At 51.3% G+C, this 21,062-nt stretch overlaps 1 non-coding gene across 1 annotated transcript; it reads right to left on the minus strand.

The window, feature by feature from the left end:
• Positions 1–104, minus strand: LOC131835005 (small nucleolar RNA U13). The gene has a single exon (XR_009355085.1). It is a non-coding gene; the product is annotated as a small nucleolar RNA U13 (small nucleolar RNA).
• Positions 105–21,062: the final 20,958 nt, after the last annotated feature.

The following is a 21,062-nucleotide window of genomic DNA, read 5'->3' on the forward strand; positions in this document are numbered from 1 at the left end:
CATCAGATGGGTAATGTGCCGAGGTCATAACAAGGTTTAAGGGAGGCACATGTCACATAGGAGCATGAACACCCAATCATCATGCTTATGAACTACAAAAGGATCTATTCTTATATTCTTATTCCAAGGTGGAGAGGTGGGTAGGGCAATTTCTTTACAAGTCCTTTTCAAGTCCCTTCCAAGTCCCTTGAATTTTTGCCTTGCCTCTGTGAGGGAAGGCATGAATTTTAAAATTTCTATTCTTATTTTGTCCCCTTTCTCCAAAAAAGGTAGCATACTTTACACATGGTTCTGTATCTTACTTCTTCAGTTTACTCCATCTCAGAGGGCTCTTGATAGTGGTATGTAAAGAATGCCTTGAGCTTTTTTTTTTTTTTTTACTACAGCTGCATAATATTCCATTGTATGGCTGATCTGTCATTTATTCAACCAGTCCTTTGTTGAGTTAGGTCATTTCCTTCTTTAGTTTTTACAAACAATGCTGCAGTGAATAATCTCGTACATGCGTCATTTCGCACGTACAAGGTATATCTGTAGCATCAATTCTCAGACCTGGAATTGTTGGTCAATGGTTATATGTGTTTGTAATCTTGATACATATTGCTTAATTGTTCTCTGCAGAGGTTGTAACAATTGAACTCCCACCAGCAATGGATGAGTGTGATTATTTCCCTACAGCCTGGCCAACAAAATGTGCTACCGGAAATTTTTTTTTTTTTTGCCAATCTGATAGGTGAAAAATCGTATCTTACTATAGTTCTAACTTGGACATACTTTTATTCACAAGATGCACGCCTGGGAGGTGAAGGATGCGGTGTTCTGTTAGGGAGTGAAGGATTTCCCAGAGCCAAGCTGTCAAGGCAGGGTGCAAGGACCTGACCCTATTTGCTTTAATCTGTGGACACCTGGCCCAGGGAGAGACTCTAACTGCAGCAGGACCCATCCAAGTCATCTCCGGATCTGAAGGCACCTGGAAAAGCCACACCAGCTTATCTTTGCCTATGGATGGTTTGGGTGGGGCCTTGGGGGTATCAGCTTAGAGCCTTCTCCCAGATTGTGGCCAGGTTGCTGGGACCTCATATCAGTGAGGAAGTTGCCCTGAGGTTTAACCTCCTCCACCTGGGGCTCCTGGGTGGCTCAGTGGGTTAAGCCTCTGCCTTTGGCTCAGATCATGATCCCAGGGTCCTGGGATCGAGTCCTGCATTGGGCTCTCTGTTCAGCGGAGATCCTGCTTCCTCCTCTCTTTCTCTCTGCCTGCTTGTGATCTCTCTCTGTCAAATACATAAATAAAATCTTAAAAAAAAAATCTATTTAACCTCCTCTACCAAAGACCATGCCATTTTTCTAGGTTGCTCCTCTGTGGTATAGGGGAACCATAGGACGAGAGGCTCTAGTGAATGACTAGATGCCAAGCCCCTATTGCTTGCTAGACTATATTGCTAGACTCACCATATTCGTGGTGTCCCTCAGGACCAGAGACCCTGTAGAAGGAGAAAACGAGGTTAACTTCATGATTTGTTCTATGTGAAACTACTCTTGCTCTAGGGGATCAGCACTCTTTCTGGAGATTCATTCATTCCTCAAGGAGGGGTCAGAGACCACTTCACCCGAAATATGTGGGCCTGACATGGCTGAGGCATGGGAGACTCAGAGAAGGGGTGCTGTAGGATCTTCTCCCCCTGGAACGTGCTTGAGTGTTCAGATGCTAGGCCTCTTTCCGTCTGAATGCCACAGTGTTTGCAACAGCACCTGGGCCCCGGCCTGGGACCCCGGAGCCGTTGAGTATGATCTGTGGGTCAGCACCCCAGACTCTCTGGACTGAAGAATCTTGGACACAAAGCAGCTCAGACTTAGAATATGAAACACCGGAACTGAAGTGACTCTGGCAGTACCCAGTCCCTTTATGGTACAGCTGGGGAAACTAAGTCACATGTAAGGTAAGGGACTCAGCCAAAGTCTTTCAACCAGCAGATGGAAGAGGCAGGCAGGGTGCAAGTATCTGGACCCCTAGTCCAGACCTCTCTAAGCTCAGCTCTAAGGGGTGGGGACTTTCTGACCGAGTGTAGGTGGCCAGGAATGGTGGATGCCACTGCTTGGATGGCTGCCAGCTAAGGCAGGACCCCCAGAAACTAGAGTGGATGAGGGCATTTACAGGGTCCACTGTCAGCATGCCCAGATTTGTTTCCCCCGCCTGCTTTTAATTGTACCTAATGATCCGCAGAGGAGCCTAGAGAATCCCTGGCTCCTTCCTTCAGCTCCCTTCTGCAGACATGGGGAGAGGGGCAGGTGGAGGCAGCCGCCTTCCCAGAAGTCAGCCTAATCCCTTTGCCTGTCTTGGGAAAGCTCTTAATGAGGATTGTTCCAAAGGGAGGGGGCAGGGAGGGGGCTTGCTTCTCTGCCAGTGCATGGAATTTCTGAGAAGCCCCTCCCCCAAGATGCCAAGCCCCAGGTTTAGCTGCCAAGGCTCTGAATTCAAGGAAAGAGGAAACTGTGAACGAGGCATGGAAAAGGGAAAAGCTCCTGTGCCAGGGATAAGATGTGTCATTTAGTGCTTCCTCATTGCCCTCTTGATTGGTTGCCTGATTGCCAGCCTCCTTGGCTCCTGTCCTTCCTTCTCCTGGGAATTCCATCTCCACTGCTGTCTGCCTGTTCCACCACCCCTACCCCACCCCCCTCCGGCCCCAGTGGCTCAGTTCCATCTACCTTCTCAGGAACTTTCTGCTACTGCTCCAGCCCAGTGAGCTTTCCGCTCTTTGAACCCTCCATGGCTGGGACGCAGAATTTACTCAATAGACCTTCCTTGATTAGAATGTGTCAAGCGCCTAACTCTAGGTCGGTGTCTTGGGCTGGTTCCCCATCAAGATGAGGGATTGAGCACCAGTAGCTGATTTGGGAGGTGATCCCGTGAACTGGTGGTCAGGGAGTGAGGAAGTGAGCCAGGGAAAGGAGGCTTGGGCAGATGCCTGCTGTGGGCACCTGGGGCGGGGCCGCACTGGGGACCCCTTGGAGACTGGATAGAATAGTCACCTCCAAGTGACCACCCAAGGGGAAGTGAGCTCGGGTATCATCCCCCTCCATCCTGTGGTCGTTGGTTGAGAGATCCTGGGGTTTGGTGTCAAGTCCCTGGCCTTCCTGGGCTGCTCTACATGTGAAGCAGGAGGGCTCAGAACATCAGAATGGGGGAGGGGCGTCTGGGTGGCTCAGTGGGCTAAAGCCTCTGCCTTCGGCTCAGGTCATGATCCTGGGGTCCTGGGATCAAGCCCTGCATTTGGCTCTTTGCTCAGCAGGGAGCCTGCTTCCTCCTCCCTGCCTGTCTGCCTACTTGTGGTCTCTGTCAAGTAAATAAATAAAATCTTTAAAAACAAAACAAAACATCAGAATGGGGAGTACTGTGGGGATAGGAGCAGGTTTGTTTGTCTGTCTGTGTCTATGTGCGCTGGCTTCTGAGGAGACAAAGAAGAGCTGAGCCGCCCCTGCCCTGTAGGACTTCACAGTCTAGCGAGGGAACAGAGGGTTAAACACATCATTCCAGCACAGCCCGGGCAAATACCAGAATGGAGGTATCCATCCTGGGCCGTGGGAACATAGAGGTAGGACACTTGGCCAGCCCGAGACCTAGTGAAGATATCCCAGAGAAGAGAAGAGAGCAGAACTGGAGTTTGGAGGGATGACTCGCTTTCAGGGGCAGAGAGAGCGGCAGGGCAATGGTCCACACAGAGGGAAGAACACAGCACAGTCACGATGGGGGCTGGGGAGCACTCTGAGCCCATTGTCAGCTGACATCGCCAGTGCTGCCACCATCTCTCCCCCAGCATGAGGGTCAGCTCAAGTTCAAACCAATTTTGAGATAGCAACTAATCTTAACCTTAACCTGGAAAGACTGGCTGATGTTGAATTCGCAAACACAGAAACATTTGCTCATTTAAGGAGCTCAGTTAGCAATGTGTCACCCACACTCTTGAAGTACCTCAGTGGTCTTGAAACATGGTGTGCAAGGCTGGCCCATCAATGTTTGGGAAGGCACTGGAAGCTTCTATTTATTTTTTCTTTCACCCTTTAAAAATGTCTATTTGGGGCGTATTTTTCAATAATGTACATAATTATTAATATGGTAGTATATCTAAATTAAACAAATATGCATATGCTGGGGCACATATCACAGAATCACAGAATTTTTATTAATGGAAGCATATGATCAAAAGAATCAGGAGCCTATTGAAGTGGAGGATGGCTGGGGCCTGCTTGGGATGTGCCACAGGAAGTTTCTAAGAACCTGCTTTTCTGTATCCATCAGCAAGAGGTTTGGGCTGGGCTCTCCAGTGGCATTCCCCAGTCCTTTGTCAATAACCCTGTGCCCATTGACCCATCAGGGACTTGCACCCTCTTTGGTAGCAGGAGCCTGTTTGGAGCTGTTTCCATGGTAACGAGGCTGAAACCACCATTTACTGTCTCTGTTCCTGGGTCCCCTTTCCTCAGGCCTGAGGTTCCCAGGTCCAGCGTAGGCCCCTGTGCCTCCTGCTTTCTGGCTGACTCACAGCCTCCTCAGCCCCACTCCAGCCCCTGCAACCCGTCCTGGCCTGGCCCCTTGGTCCCTGATTGATGGCTACAGTCACTAATTACCTTAGTCATCTTTCCATCCATGCTTGTTGAGCTAATGGGGAAGGCAAACAGAAATCTCAGCACATGTGGAAAATTCCTGCTGACATGGCTAGAGGCCATGCCCAGATTTGGGGGGATTAGACTTTCCCCTTTGAGGCTGCAGAGATGCATCCCCAATGCAGAGTGGTCTCCATGGTTTCATGAGGAGGTGGTAGGCTGGCAACTCTCCTGGTCAGCGCCCTGTTCCCCAGCTGGATGTTCATCTTATCAAACACGAAGCAAGGTTGGCTCCGTGTCGGGGGTTGGAGGGCAGGACTTAGGCCTGGGCTGTCTCCAGGTGGGACTCTCAGCTCTGGGCCCCCCAGGATGCCCAGCTGGCCCATTCGGCATTGGGAGGGCGGGGCCTTGGCTGCAGGTCTCTCACACCTGAGGCCTGTTAATAATTACCCCTGGGGAGGGTAAGGCCCAGAAGACTTCGCTAATGAGTCTGCTAAGTGACAGCTGGACCCTGCATCCTCACCTGCTCTGGAAAACAAGATCTGGCCAAGGAATTATTTAACCCTCTTTGGGCTGGCAGCTCCCTGAGGACAAGGACTGTATCTCTCCCTCAGATGGGGCACCCTGCGTCCTTGGAGACTTCTCCATTGTCAGTACCGGATTTCTGCTCCTGTTGTTGATGCCGGAATTTCTGCCTTGAGCAGGTCCCTCCTTGCCCATGGGAAGCTGCTCTGTCTAGTACTGGTTATAAGGAGAGTTGTTCAAGAGAATAGATGGTGGGTGTGTTCTAGATCTGCTCTGTTGGATACAGGAGCCACTAGCCACATGTGGCCACCGAGCCCTTCAACTGTGCCTCTGAATGAAAACCTAATTTTAATTCCTTTAAAAGTAATTGGCCACATGTGGCTAGTGGCTACCATACTTCTCAGTACAGGTCTGTGAAGTTTCCAGGGGGGACCTGAATGGGTGGCAAGCAAATTTGTGCCGCCCAACCCTCTGCCATGCCGTCAGTGAGTGAGAGCCCCTTTCATTGCCCTGGAAGGCCTGAAGGGGTCCAAGGTCATTTTCTTTGGAGGACGCTCCAAGGAGCCTGGCGGGTTTCCTCTCCCACCCCCAAGCCCCCCAGACAGCTGAGGGGCCCAGAGGAGCAGGGAGCTGGCTAGAAAGCACCTGTTCTTAATGAGGGTCCCCAGGAGTCGGGCAGCCCTCCCTCCACAGGGCACGGGGCTGTCGCAGCCTGAATGAGGGAGATTTATGGAAAATCCCCTCACACAACAGGCGGATTTTCTAAGCCTCATTGGCTGCTCTGGTTTGAGCCTTCATTAAGGAGAACAGGGGACAATGGAAGAGGTGGGGGTGAGGCCCTGGGTGCATTCAGCTCTCCATCATTCGGCACTGGGAACTCCATCAATGCCTGCTCCCCCCCTTCCTTGCTCGAAGAGAGGTCACACGCTCTCTCTTTTTAATAGTAATAATAAAAGGGCCACATCCAGCAAAGTCAGATTTGGCCTTCGAGGAACATCTTTCCTGCATTTTAAAGATTTCCAGAGGAGACAGCCTGTGGTTTCGCCCTATAGTTCCCTGAGCCTTGCACAGTCTGGAAGTGCCCTCCTACAGCTAACCTACTTGTGTCCTGCTTCAGGTTCGACTCAGGAGGACTGCTCTTCCCCTTTAAAGTTATGGCAACATTTCAAAGGGTCAAGGGCAAGTGTGCAATTTCCTGGCAAAAAATGGGAAAAAAATTGGAAGGAGGAGTCACTATCTACTGGAGCTGAGGGGCCCTGGAGATTTCTGGGGTACCCCGCTCCCCCCGCTGTACACTGAGAAAGGCCAAGCTCCCCCACCAAATGTGTAGTGACAGAGTTTGAGCCAGAACATGTGCTCCAAGCTGGTGTCTGCCTACGTATTGACTGCAGTCAATACCTGGGGATCTTTCCGGAGGAGAGAGCAATTCTTAAGCCAAAGGAATGAGTTTCTAATAGTGAAATATGAGGTCTTATTCCACAGATGCTTTTTTTTTTTTCTTGTCCTAATAGTGAAATATGAGGTCTTATTCCACAGATGCTTTTTTTTTTTCTTGTCCTATTTATTATGTGTGATGGAGATCAGTTGGAGGTGTCTTAGAGGAGGTAAGACTTAACATGAGCCTTTGGGGGTGGCCAGGTTGCCTGGAAGAAGAGAAGGGTGAGGTATTCCCAAGGGTAGAGGTAGCTGGGGCAAAGGCTCAGGAGAACCTCAAGCAGAGTCCTGGGAGGGATCCCTTCTCCTGTGTTGAGGACAGGAGAGTGAGTGTCACTCACTGAGCAGAAAATGGATGGGTACAGCCCGTTCCCTGAGATAGTGAGGTGTCCAGATCCCAGGGGGTGACTTGACTTGTGGGAGGAACTGGCTGGAGCAGGAGGTGTTTATGGTTCTCCCTCTCCTGGGGGCAGCCAGAGCCAGCCAAGTTTACAGTTGCTCCAAACTCTATAAACACACTTGGTGAGTGTGTGCATATATGAGTGCATGTGAAGGCAAGTGTCCCTGTTGCCATCTGAACTTCCCTTCCACGGCTGCATGGGCCCTGACCTCCTCACCTGGCGAAGAGGTTTCAGTGACATGCTGTTGGTTGTCTTGGGCCTGGTGACACTTACTGAGAGGGTCAGTAACCATGGACATCATGGGACCCTGCAGGCCTTGTAGATTTCCTGGGGAGGCGAGGGCTTGGGGGGATCCTGGAGAATGAATGTGGGGAGGCAGAAGGGCATTCCAGCCTGGGGACAGCAGGAGCAAGGGGGTATGTGAGTATGACAGTGTGTGTGTGGGTGTGTGTGTACACGTGAGTGCATGCATGTGTGTCTGATCAGACAATGGGGAGGTGTGAGACTTGGGTACACAAAGTTCAGAAGGTGGGAGGTGGGAGGATTGGCTGGAGGTTTTCTAGCTTTGGGGAACCTAATGGTTCAGAGAGTCATATTCCAGATCCTTTTAAGAACTCATGGCTACAAATATGCCTCCTGTCTTGTCCACGGGCCTCCATGTGTTGATTCTGTTCTTGTTAGTGATTATCATATGTCGAGCTAGTTCCCGCTGTTGTGACTGGCTTCCCCAGAGCACTGCACATTCTGAGCCATGCTCAATATGAATGGGACAGTGGCCAGTGTTAGGACAGCCTGTGGTCTCAATAAGGGGTCAGTGGTGGTCAGGGTTAGGGGTCAAGCTGCGTCCAGGATGGAGTGAGCCTGGAGTGGTTGAGATAAAGGGTCACTGGTGGTTATGACTGGCTGTCACTCAGTGGCTGGGGTAAGGGGTCAGATGCTGACTGGGAACTGTTTTCTTTGTGTCAAGCTAACAGCTCTGGAGGAAGCTGACCTTGTCTCAGAGGCATTATCCTCAGAGACCAGCGCCTCTGTTTAGAGAACTCCAGAGGGGCCCAGAATGTGTTTGAGAACTCTAAAGACGGCTTTTAGGCCTAGTTCTGCTAACTTAGGAGCTGAGGCCCCGGGCAAGTCACCTCACTTCTCTGTGCTTTAGGTCCTTCCTCTGGAGGAAAGTACCACCATCCACCGGCCTAAAGGGTGAGGTCTTCATGACTGAGCACCCTCTTATAAAATATAAGCTCAGTCATCGCTAATTGTGCCACAGCCCACACTCCTCATCCCCACAGACACATGGATAAATCCGCAGCGGTCAGGCGGTTGGCAATACTCCCCAAACTTGGCCTCTCAGTGGATCCTCTTAGACATCTTCAAAATCATTCCAATGGTGGCTCTCACTCCAGCTCCCCCGTATTTTGAATTCACTGGTGTGGGGGCAACCTGGGCATTGGGAGTTTTAAAAGCTCCCTGAGTGATTCTAATGTGCAACCAAGTTTGGAAACCACTGGGTAGAAGCCCGTGCTAATTAATGAGCTTAAGGCAATGTGTCCTGAAGCAGCCACCTGAGCTGTGGGTAAAAGCCACCAGCTGGACCCCAGCCCCAGCCTGGTGGGGGTCTCACTGAGGGAGGCGAAGTGAGAGCATCAAGACTCCAGGAAAGAGCTTTCTCTCCTAACCTTCTCCACATCTCTGTTTCTCCATCTGTGAAATGGAGTTAAAAGGATATTAACCTTATGATCGTTGTTGGGGGCCTGCCGTGGAATAAAATGCATTGTAATTGTTACGGTGGGCACCAGTCAACCAAGAGGCATCAGCTGAATATTGGGGATACAGGTGGGAAAAAGAAGGGCCCCTCAAACCTCCCTTCAGAGTTCTCCTCATCAGAAATTTGTGACTAGTATATTGACAGTCGGAAGCCACGGAGATGGACTACACAGCCCTGGTGAATCCAGAATCTCTTGGCCCTGAGTAGGATCTCTGGGAGTATATATCTCCTCTTTCAGGTGTTGTCCCCCTAAATATACTCACAGTAGTTTGACCCTGTGTTTTATTTTTGGTTTCGGGACATATCGTCCCCATAATAACCTTTAGGGTGTGTGGTTGGTGAGGAGACGGGGCTCTGCCCCTTCTGGCTCTCTGCAGAGGTGGGGTGGGATGTTATGGAGCTCCGGAAAGCCTCAGCTCAGGCTTGGAGGCTGCTCCTGGCCAGGTTTCCAGCATCTGGGGCCTCAGGAGAAAGTGGAGTTTTCTCCTGTGGCCTGTGTGCCTTTAAGACCCAAGACCCGATGGGGGCACCTGACTAGGGAAAATTCCAACCAGTGGGTTCCTTTGAAATGGAAGTGACACCTAGTGGTTTGAAAAAGAACTGCCAAGCTGGCCCCCCAGGCCCAGGCTGGCCCTTGGGGTTCCTTTGCTGGCCTCCAGGCCCCTCTCCTCGAGGGCTGCACCCTGCTGAAGGGGTTTATGGCCCCAACAACGGGCCTCTCAATGGTGAGATGGCTCTCCTGGCTCGACACCAGGCTGGAACCCCTACCCAGGCCCAGGTACATATACTCAGGCTCAGGGCAGCCAGGAGGGGCCCAGGAAGGGTGTCCCCTTCTCAGTGTGTCAGGGTTACATTGTGGAGTCCCAGGTGAACCAGATTCCTTGGACCTCCTGTCCCTTGATTCTGAGGAGCCCTGTGCTGGGTCTGGCCCCGCACAAGTCCCGTGTAGCCCGTAGTGCTGAATCATCGGAAACCTGTGGCCAGGCCGCTGTTATGCAACGGCCCCACCACTAGCCCGCTGCTGTAGGCTACAGGCCTTGCAGGAAGGCAAAAGGCCTCAGGGGGTGCTTGCACCCAGACTGGGAAGTGTGTGAAATAGGGGCCTGCACACAGCCTTGGCTTTGGAACCAAAAGAGATGGACAGAGGAGGGGGAGAGTGCCCAATCTATGGCTCTCCAAGGTCTCTGATTTGAAGAACCCTATTCTGAGGGGAGACACAGCCCTGCCTCAGGGAGCCCCAGTATGAGGGGGGAGACACAGTCTTGCCCTCAGGAGGCCCCAGTCTGAGGGGAGACACAGCCCTGCCCTCAGGGAGCCCCAGTCTGAGTGGGGAGACACAGCCCTGCCCTCAGGGAACCCCAGTCTGAGGGGGACACACAGCCCTGGCCTCAAGAATCTCAGTCTGAGTGGAAGATACAGACATGCCCTCAGGGAGCCCCAGTCTGAACTGGAGACACAGCTGTGGCTTCACAAAAATCCCAGGTGAGGGTGAGGGCAGGAAAGAATGACGCACACAAGAAACAGGCTGATGACCCTTGAAAAGCTCTGGAAAAATCAGGGCAGATGATTATAGGGTAGCAGAGCCCCAGTGACTGGGCTGGGAAGGAGGCAAGTGACAGGCTCCTGGATTAAGTAGCAAGTGCTCAGGGGAGGCAAGGCCTTTAAAGGTGGCAGAAAATTCACCTCTGCCCTCCCTGTCTTGAGACTTGGGTTTTTCCCCTGGTATCTGGCTCACAGGGTGAGGGACTTCAGTCCATCTCAGGCACTGAACTCAGTGGCACCAGGGCCTGAGCAGATGATAAAAGGGACTAAGGTAGGATTGGGAGGGCTCGCTGGCATAGCCCGGACACCTGGCATACCTTCATTTCGTCCCCACTTGCTGTGGTCCTGCCCTGTCCCTGCGCTGTCCTGCCCAATGCCTGGAACAAGGCACAGCAGCCTCTGGCCTCAGCTCTGAACTTCTGGAAGCCTCCTTATGCCCCTTCTCTACAAGCCTAGGCTCAGGCACATTCTTCTGGGTGAAGAAGCATCTGTTCCAGAGGTTGAGTGTTTCAAGGTTGACTTTCTGAAAAAGCTGTGCAGTTGGCTTCCTTCTGAGAGACTGAACATCTAACATCATATACTCTCTAGAATTTCTGAAGTAGAAAATGCTTGTTTACTTGGTCCTATTAGTTTTTATTTCCAAGAGATACTATATGGACACAGTAAAACAGAAAATTCAAGTACAGTAACAATTGGCGAATCTAGATGAAGGGTATAGTTAGCTCTTTGCAATTTTTCTATAAATTTGAGATCACCTCAAAATAAAATAAAAGATTAAAAATACATTCAAAACAGAAATGTAAGTTTTTCTTCCACTTTTCTTCCAGCCACTACTTAATTTCCTTTCTCGGAGGCCCCCAACTTACCAGCTTTCTGTACCTCTTTGTAAAGATAGTCCACAATATATTTATAAACTTTTTTTCCTCCCTTATAAATGGCGATGTTCCCCCACACTGCTCTGCGTTTTGGCTCTTTCACTTCATCTATCTGGAAACCACGTGATGTGAGCACACATAGAGCTGTCTTGTCTTTTCTTTATGGCTCCAGGGGATTCGTTGAACTGGTGATTCAAATTTTCACTGGGAAGATACTTTATCACGAAGAGGGAAAAGAGCATAAACTCTGGAGTTTAGATCCCTGCTTGGCTACAAAAACTCATTTAGTGTTGAAACCCGTGAGTTTGTCTCTTAGGGACTCAGTTTCCTCATCTGGGGACCGGGGTTAATAACGGCGTCTACCTCAGAGCGCTCTGCGCAGATTCCATGAGAGAACGCTCTCGAAGGGCAGAGGTTGCTGCCTGGCTCCGAGTAAACGCTGGCTGGGCTGCCGCGCCCACTCTGAGATAGTGTTGCCAGACCCCCTAGAGAGAAAGCGGGGCTGTTTCCGGGCCTTTATTATTCTAAACAATGCCACCCACGAATATCCTGGTCCACACCTCACTTGGTACTTTTGGGAACGTCTCTGTAGGGAAGGTGCCAGGGACTGGAGTCGCTGGGGCGGAGGCCACGTGCATTTTTAATTTGGAAAGACACCGCCAGGTTGTCTGTTCCCCTACCCCACCCCCAGCTGGAGGGAGTCCTCACCTAGAGACTGGAGCCTCTTATCCATGAAATGCCTTGTCGACACAAGTGTGTTTCACTTGAACACAGACCTTCCCAAATTTACTGGGGGCACGGAGGCCCTGCTGTAGAGCTCCTTGGGGGGAATCACCCAAGTCTATGAGGGTATTTGTTGGGTGAAGTCAAGCCCGTTGGACGATTCTAGGCAGGCTAGAATGGTCTACAGCTTGCAAAATGTAAAGCCAGCTCTGCCAAGACCCATGCACTCACTCTATGCATTTTTATTAAACATATGGCACTCACCACCAGTCTGCGATTTTTGGTGGCTGGTTTTTCCACGCCTGTTAGCACAGCACAACTATTGGTTAAATCGGATAATACTCTAGATTGTGCTTATTGTCACCAATTTGTGTGTGAGCCAGGGACCCGCAACTTCTAATTACATTGTTAACATTTTATCACACATATGAAGGCATACAGACAATGCCAGTATGCAATTCACTGTCATTGAGGGGAGGCCTGATTCTTCTACCTGGAGTTAGACTTCCTGCTGTGGCTCACCAGATCAACCAACCTCTCTCCCTTCTCTTCGTGGAAAATTGGAGCCCATTATAAAAAAAGAAAAAAGAAAAAAGCAGACCCTGCTTTGAGAAACCTGTCATCTGAACATGGAAACCTCACCAACACGAAATGTATCTGAAGGGTGAGTATTCCTTTACAAAAGAGTTTCTACTGAGTTAATTTTAGTAGATTTTTATCGAAGCCCTTTTAGGGGATTAATACAGCTGGGGGATTGTTTGAGGATGGCGGCTCAGGGCAGGAGAGCAGACCCGCTGTAGCTCTTACTGAATCGAAACGTTCTCACCCACAGCCTCTGTGTGCCCAGATCTCGCACAGGCCCGGGCTGGAGTGCTCCTTTATGATTCACCCTGATTGAGGCTGGTGTGCCAAACTTTCTAGGACTTTTGTGGGCTCCCCGGCCTAGTCAGGCATCAAAGCCTCTGACGCCTCTTTCCCCTCCGATGACCTTGCAGATCTGATAAATGCCAAGGACTTTGCCTGCCCTAGATCTGGTGTGGAGTCCATCCCAGGCTGCTCAGAGTGGTGGAAACAAATTGGCTGCCTCTCCAGAAGCCCCTGGGGGATCAGGTTTAAGGTGGGAGTGCCCTTGAATGAAGGTCGAATAGTTTTCTTTTTTTTCTGATTGTTTAATTAACTTTATCTAATTACAACACACATGTGGAAAGGTGCACAAATTCTGAATACGCAGCTGGATGGTTTTGTAACATGGATCTCATGTGTTGTTCTACATGCAATTAATCATCCAGATCAAGAAAGAGAGCCCTGCCAGCTCCCGGTAAGTCTTGCTCAATGGCCCTCCCCAGTTGTCACCCCCTGCCCAAGGCAGGGACTCTTCTGTCTTCGAGCCCTGACAGTTAGCACGGCATGACTTTGGAATGTGATATAAATGGAATCACGTCGCACATACTTGATTGTGTCTGCTGTCCTGGGCTCAGCATTGAGAATTCACCGTGTTGTGTGTCCAGTTTGCTTATGCTCGTGGCTCTGTAGTAGCCTACAGTGTGACTAGACAGAGTTTAATCCGTGCCTCTGGTAATCGTTGTGTTGTTTCCAGTTCAGGGCTATGGTGAATAAGGCTGCTGTAAACATTCTTATCTATGCCTTGTGGTATACAAGGGTACGGGCTTCTTCAGGACCAAGCGGGGTACTTACTGTGCCAGAGGGTAGATGGGGCTGTTTTCGCAAGTGCTTTTCCAGGGGCGGTGTACGGGCCTTCCAAATAGCTGCTCCACGTCCTCACCCCCGCCACAGTCAGTGGTTTCCATTTGCCGATCTGGTGGTCAGAACGACCTTTCCAAACCACGGATCTTCTGATCACCTTCCTGCTTTGCCCCCAACACTTTACTGAGAAAACTTTTCGATGTAACAGAAAAGCTGAGACAACTGTACCTTGAGGACCCGTACCCACACGATTACACGATGGAATCATGTGGTTGATGTTCGGGATGATTTTATATTTTTCCGCACGTGTAACCATCTGTCAACTATCTTCTTTTTTTAATTGTCATGCTTCTTCAGGAAGGTTAGACTCACGGAGCCTCACATTTACGCACTTCAGGAATACATTCAGTGGTTTCGGCAGCTTTGGACAGTTGCGCAACCGTCGGTAAATCCGGTTTTAGAGTACTTCTGTCCCCTGTCGGAGTTCCCTGAGCCTTTAGTAGCCGGTCTCTACTCCAACTCCCAACCTGAGGCGACTGCACATCGATCTGTTTTCTCTCTATGGAGTTTTACCTTTCCCAGAAGTTTCACACACTCAGAACACGGTCTTTTCTGTCTGGCTGGCTTCATTCAGCATATGCATGTAGGTCATCTGTGCCGTAGCCCAGGCACTCGCTCCCTCTTTCTGCGGAGCCATATTCCAGTGTGCGGATATACCATAATTTGTCTATCCATTCTCCTGTTAATTGTCCCCCTAGGGTTTTAATGACAGGGTCACAGTCTGTCCTAAGGAGACCTGGCCCATTTATGGAGTGGTCGATCTATGGGAAGAGGAAAAGGCAGAAAGAGACAGAGACCAAGAGCGTTAGAGACACTCTTAGAGAGAAGAGAAGTTAGAGAAGGCAATCTTCCTGTTGCCGCCACACGTCCAGTACAAACCAGCACTGGGCCTCCTCCCTGTTTGGAAAATTCCTGACTGCCTTGCGTTCAGCTATCTCTCTGAACTCTGCATACCTGGCCGGCCGCCTTCCTCTGGTGTCCACAGTTCACTGCCCTGGCCTGGTATCTCTTTCATAGCTGACTGTCTCATTAAGTCCTACAAAGTTCACAAAGAGCTCAGCACATCCTGGCACATGCATTAGGGCTTGGGAAAGAGTGGCCTTGGGTGCCGGGCCGGCTCTTTGATGGCAGGAATCACAGCTTTTGTGTCCTTTCGCTGTAGCTCCAGGCCTGGTACAGCGCTGGGTGTACAGGAAGGGAGAACAGTGGACAGGGCAGTGGGGGAGGGTGCTTATACAGTCAAGGCCTGAGCACCCCGAAGAACTCGGGCCCTCTGGGAGCTCCCTATTAGGGATGGCCCCGGGCCAGGTCTGAGGGTCACCAGCTTTGGGTGCCAAACCACAGCCAGGAACGCCACTAATGAGTTCCTAGTGAGCCTGGGGAACAAGGAGGCTCCTGCCAAGAGAGTCTCAGGCCCCTGTGAGAGGTCACTGAGACCTCCCGCTGGTGAGAGGCCAGAGCACCAGCCAGGCACGCTGCTCCCCTCCCACCTCTGTCTCTCCTCTAATTCCCACCATTCCTAACTTCTCTCCAGACCCCAGGCCACTCTCTGTATGCTCCTGGAGTGCTGGGCCCAGTGATGCTCCACCTCCCTCCTTGGCCCCACTAAGTGGATGGCCCCAGATTTGAACATGCCTTAACGGCTCCGCTGTCCACGCACATGTGGCTAAGTTTCTTAGACGCACTCGTCTTATACCTGAGTGATGTATGCTCAGGTAGAGAAACGAGTTCTTGATTCAACATATGAAGGTAGAGCCTGAGAATTAATTTTTTGCAGGTCTAGCAAGTTCCCAGGTAAGGCCCATACTGCTTGGCCAGGGACCGGTCTTGGAAAATTCCTGCTCTAGCACCCAGGTGGCTCAGTAGGCTGAGAGCCTGACTCTTGGTTTCCACTCAAGTCATGATCTCCGGGTCATGAGACTGAGCCCCGCGCCAGGCTCCTTGCTCGGTGGGGAGTCTGTTGGAGGATTCTCTCCCTCTCCTTCTGCCTCTCCTCCACACTTACATGCTCTCTCTCATTCTCTCTAAAATACATAAATAAATCGTACAAAGAAAAAGAAAAAGAAAATTCCTGTTCTAAAACTCGGGGTTTTTCCTCCAGGGGCTCAGCTGGGGGAGGTCAGCGGAGAGACATCTGTTTCCTTCTCTGCACAAGTCCTGAGAAACATTCAGATTTTGGGGACTGTGAGAAGTTCCCACTGGACTTGCCTCTGGCCAAAGGGCATGGCGAGGCTTCCACAGGAAGGGGCAGATACAATGTCTTGTGGCTAGCCTATCATAAAGACAAAAACAGATCAAAGTCGGAGTGTCTGAGTATAAAAATTAGTAAGCAGTTTCATAAAAGAGATCATCAGAACTCACTATCCTATTTTAACTGCAGTGTCAGTAATAAACTTAGTTTTGATTTTGGAAGTAACCCCTATAAGAAGAGCTCAAAATTGCATGGGTCAGACAAGATAGTAGGTGCAGTTTTTCTGGCCTAGAATGGTTGTTCAGCTCAATCCTGTGGTCAAGCTGGGCCTTAAAAAAGGTGCTTAAGAGTTCTCTAACGCACTCAACCCTTAGGCCAGTCCTTTGCTCTCATTCCCATTTCATAGATAAGGAAACTGAGGCATCACTGTTCAATGGCAGATTCAGGATTCCAACACGAGTCTTTTTTTGATGCCACCTCAGACTTGACACCTCGAAGTGAGGTGATGTTGACTCCTACTTGCCCCCTTTTTAAAAAAAATACTGAATGCTAAGTGAGATTCTCCCAAATACTTTCTAGCTAAATTTCAGAGGCATCAGGCTGAACGAAGGCTAAGGCAAGCTCTTCTGTTCCTGGGGGTGTGAACTCCCTCAACCCCAGCTGGCTACCAGGAGAAATCCAGCATCTCTGCTGTCAGAAATGACAGATTGGGAAAGAGATTCCTCTCTTGGCTTATCTGGGCTTAAGACAAGTAAGATCGATCTGGGAAGCTGATCTCCTGTGATCACTTTTAATTGTTCTTCAGCACCTGGGACCGTGTGTTTAAACAACCAGGTACACTGTTTAGCGCGTCAGGAGGATTAGAGAGGGCGCTGCGTCAGCTGGGCCCCTTAGGCTCACCCTGGGACAGATGGGTGGTAAGGAAGGGACGTGTCTACCTCCTCTGAGTGTTTGCACGTGGTCACATGAGTAGGCTCTCCTGGAAGGGACACCAGTCGAGTCGCATACAGGATGCTCTTGCCTCCTGGAACTATGGTGAGCTCCCAGATTTGTGCGACAAATTTCATTCCAGCCAAAGTTTGTCACTCAGTAAAGAATTTAGGCAGGAGGTGAGACCAATTATGGATTAGACAGTGACCTCTGGGTTGGGACGGATGAGCGCCGCGGGCGGCAGGGGTGAGGGTGAAGGTGGGGGAGGAAGGGGGAGGGGGAGGATGATGGTTGGCGATAACAGAAGATGGTGACAGCCGTGGTGGGGGAGGTGGCACAGGAGATGGGATGTGGGAGGAAGGATGGTTATTGGTATGATAGGCTGAAGAGCTCAGGGAACCAGCCGGAAGTTCCCAAGATGGGGCTGGAAATTTGATCATGGTTTGGGGTGGCCGGGGAGAGGGGCTGGTCGCCAGGAGGAAGCATTGCTTTCAGATTACCCACTCCCTCTCCAGAGGTGCCAGCCCGGGTATTTACCAAACCTGCTTCAACAGCACAGCTGGGAGGTCCTCCCTGGCTGAGGTTTAGCAAACCTGTTTTCCAAAGAGGCCTCTTTTCCCACCACAAACAGGTGGGTGCTGATGTCAGCAGGAGGCAAAGCTGTAAGTCAGCACTAGTGGGGGCTGTGCTCAGGGGCAAGTGGAAGAAAGGGCCCTGACTGGCATGGCCTCCTCTGACAGCCCCACTCCCTCCAACACTGAAGGGGAGGCCCTGGGCAGCTTCATGGAGGAGGTGTGCCACCTTGGGTGGCCTGAGGCTCGAGCTTGGAGTCAGAGAACCCTCAACATGGAAATCAGCAGGACTATCTGGTTCATCCCCATGCAAAGAAAAGAGAGGCATTATGATTTCCATTTCCCAGATGAGGACACTGAGGCCTTGGGAGGGGAAGAGCTGTGCCCAGGGTCCCTTGAACAGGTGGCAGCAGAATGAGGCCCAGCACCTCAGGCTCCAGACTCCTGGCTCTGAGCTGTGTTTGCAACAAGCCCTCCATTTGCACGCAGGTGTGGAAGTATGGAGCGGTGGGCCCACCGGCCAGGAGTCAGGCAGAACCAGGCAGACTCCTGGGTCTGTGGTTCACTTGAGGGTATCACTGGGCACCTCTGTTTCCTCTTCTGTGAAATAGGAGTGCTCAAATATTGCTCCAAGGTGGGGGCGGGGGGTGGCAGGAGATTCAATGAGATGGGCATAAATAAAGCTCCTTATGAATGTTAGTTTTCTTTCCTCCCCGAATTGTTAGTCCTGGGTTGGAGTTTTCTGTGTACTTCAGTGTGAGAGAGCATGTACAAGACTCCAGATAAGAGAGAGAGAGAGAGAAAGAGAGAGAGAGCGCGAGCGGAGACTGAGATTTACAAATCCTGACCAGGCAGTCCCAGGGAGGGGAAGCCACAATGTTTACTGATCTTGGGGTGCATTGAGAAGTTGGAGCCTCTAGGAATGGCACGGCATGTGGCAGGGGGGTGCCTGGCAAGGGAGGTGTTCTGGGACCCACCAGGCTGCTACAGTCCCTGATGGCTGCTGTCCTAGGAGATGGCGGGGCCGAGCAGGACTGGCCTCAAGGTTGGGCAGCTCATCTTCAGGGCTTAGGTGAGCTTGTCTCCCAGCCTCAGTCGTCAGAAGCCTGGACTTGGGCATTGGTCCTGAAGGGGTCCCCGTGGACATTTGGAGAGCAGTCCAGTGGGGATGTCTGACAAGGTGTTGGAAAGCAGGCTTGAGGGCACCAGGAGAGGGGAAAGGAGGTAAACTAGTCCCTAGGCCTCCAGCAAATTCCACCTTCCTTGTAGCCCCAACTGACCCCGCCTCTCCCTTCACCCTGGTCTGGGAAGAAGCTTGAATAGGTGAGTCTGTTTGTTGGTGCTGCTTATTAACATTTGCATCACAAGCCTTCCAGAGCTGGGGACCTAGGATGCAAATTCACTTGCCAACATGCAGATTTTGTGACGTCACCAGAAACATCAGCCCTGGGAAATTGCTAGGGCACAGAAAGGTCCCACTCAGAGCCACTTCTAAATTTTCCCCTTTGCATTCACAGACACATAATGTGTTAGAGTCCGTGAAGGTCAAAGCTAAAGTCAGATCTTGATGGCCTTTTAGTCCAACTGTCTTACTTTACAGATAAGGAAACTGAGGTCCAGACAGGAGGCATGACTTGCTCCAGATTATACAGTCATTGGCAGTGTGGGGTCAGGACCTGGTCCAGCCTCTTGCATATTCATCCCTTGACTAACTATGCACAAAAGCATGGATTTGGTGAGCATCCTTCATGCACACCCAGCCAGGCCTCTCGCAGCACCTCTAGCTTCCTTTTGCTTCATAGCAGTACCTGACATTACATATTTTGTGGTTTATCTTCCACTCCCATCCCACCCCCCCCAAGAAGGAAGCTCCATGGGTGCAAGAATTCCCCCCCCCATTTTATTCATTGCCATATTCTAAACATCTAGAACATGTATTTGCTCAATAAGAAATTGCAGGACTCATTCCTTCATTGGCCACCTCTCTCCATTCTGGAACCTGATAACACAGTAAGGTGTCAGAGCTGGCCCCTGTTCCACAGAGGTCCCTTCTTCCAGACCCCCCGCCGCTGGGAGGAGGGAAGGCTCAGCTTTCCTCGTGTGCTCTGGAAGGTGCACACCTTGGGGAGAGAGGAGCTGGGGTGAGGTGCTGGGTGTCTTTCCTGAGAATCCAGAACTGGGTCATATCCCAGGACAGAGGCAGGAGGGCCCAGCAAGCACAGAGGAGAACAGAGGTGTGGACACAGGCAGCTTGTGAGCAGAGGGAGAGGGAAAGATGGGTAGAATCCTATAAGGGGGAAGTGGGAGTGTGGAGGTAGGCCTGGGGGGAAAGGGTGAATGTGATTCTGTGGAGGGCCTGGGCCCTGGTGTTTGTGGCAGGTTGTTAGGGGCAGGGGGTGGAGGGGGAAGGACAGTGACATTTATCAACGTTCGGGCAGGCAGGAGAATGGGGCCTAGGGCAGAGAGAAAGAAGTCCAGGTTCCAGCCCCTGCAATGCGTATGGACCGATGGGGAGACATTGCTCAAGCCTAAAGAAGAGCTCTGGTTTGAGGCTCAGTTTTCTCTGTAAAATGATGATGAAGACACGAGTCTGGTGGTGGGGGTGAGCCTTTGTCTGAGATGATCTGTCTGAATGCCCTTTGCCCATGCTGGATCCCCAAACACAAGGGCCTGTCCTAACCACTTTTCCATTTTCCCCTGGAGCACAGGCTGTGGGGAGTGGGGCTCTGGGTCTCTGCCCTGAGGAGTGGGCCGGGTCCCACTGCTCCCCAACCCCTCTAATGGTTGGCAGCCCAAGAGGTCACCCGGTTTCCTCTGTCCCAGTTGACCAGACCCTCTGGGCTCTGGGGGCGCTGTGGGTTTCCTGGCCAGGACCCAGACCCCGGCCTCAGTGGGGGCTGTGAACAAGAGAGCAACAGACCAGATTTTGCAAGCCTGAAATAGTTTATGGCCAGGCTGAGGCAGGGAGGAAGGAGGGCATGGCCCCAGGAATGCAAGAGGAATGCCTGGGAGGCTTGTTCCTGCCCCCCACCCCTCCTCAACTCCCCAGGGGAAAGCCAGCACAGGCTTCCGGCCACTGGGTACTGGGCAGCAGAGAGGGAAATGGTTTGGACCCTAATTTCAGGATCAGGGAGTGGGTATATATGTGAGGGGTGAGCTAGTCTTCCTCCCTGAGGGTCATCTTCAAGGAGGCCACTGGGACAGACTCATCTGTGCCACTAACACCTGTCAGGCTTCCCCCTGACTTGGCCAGCAGCGCCGTGAACCCGTATCTTCACTATAGGGAAGGGAGAGGATGGTTTTTTGGCTTCAAACAGGGCCTCTGTGTTTTCCTTTAGACTGGGAGCCGCCTGAGGTCAGGGTTTGTGAATTCTCTTCAGGCTGGGAATTCCTTAAGGCCTGGGACTCTGAGGCCCCCATCAAATGGAAGCTGCCCAAAGGAATGGTGTGCCCCCTTCACCCAGATGCCTTTCTTGGCCAGGATGGGGTGGCTCCTGAAGTTGGGCCTACAAGCTGTGGTCTCCATCCTCGTGCCTTCAGGCCCAAGACTCAACTGCCTTCAAACCTGTCTGCAGGGTGGGGAGCATCTGCAGCCCAGCTGGGTCTTGTGGACACCAGGCTATCAGCAGCGTTTACCCCTACTGCAGTTTACAAGACACTGAGGTGTGTTGGGGGAGAAGCCAGGTCTCCATTACCCATCTGGGTAGTCTACTTGGCCCTGCTGGTACCATACTCTGGGCTTGCTTC

Source organism: Mustela lutreola, chromosome 6, assembly GCF_030435805.1.
Source record: "Mustela lutreola isolate mMusLut2 chromosome 6, mMusLut2.pri, whole genome shotgun sequence".
NCBI lineage: Eukaryota > Metazoa > Chordata > Mammalia > Carnivora > Mustelidae > Mustela > Mustela lutreola.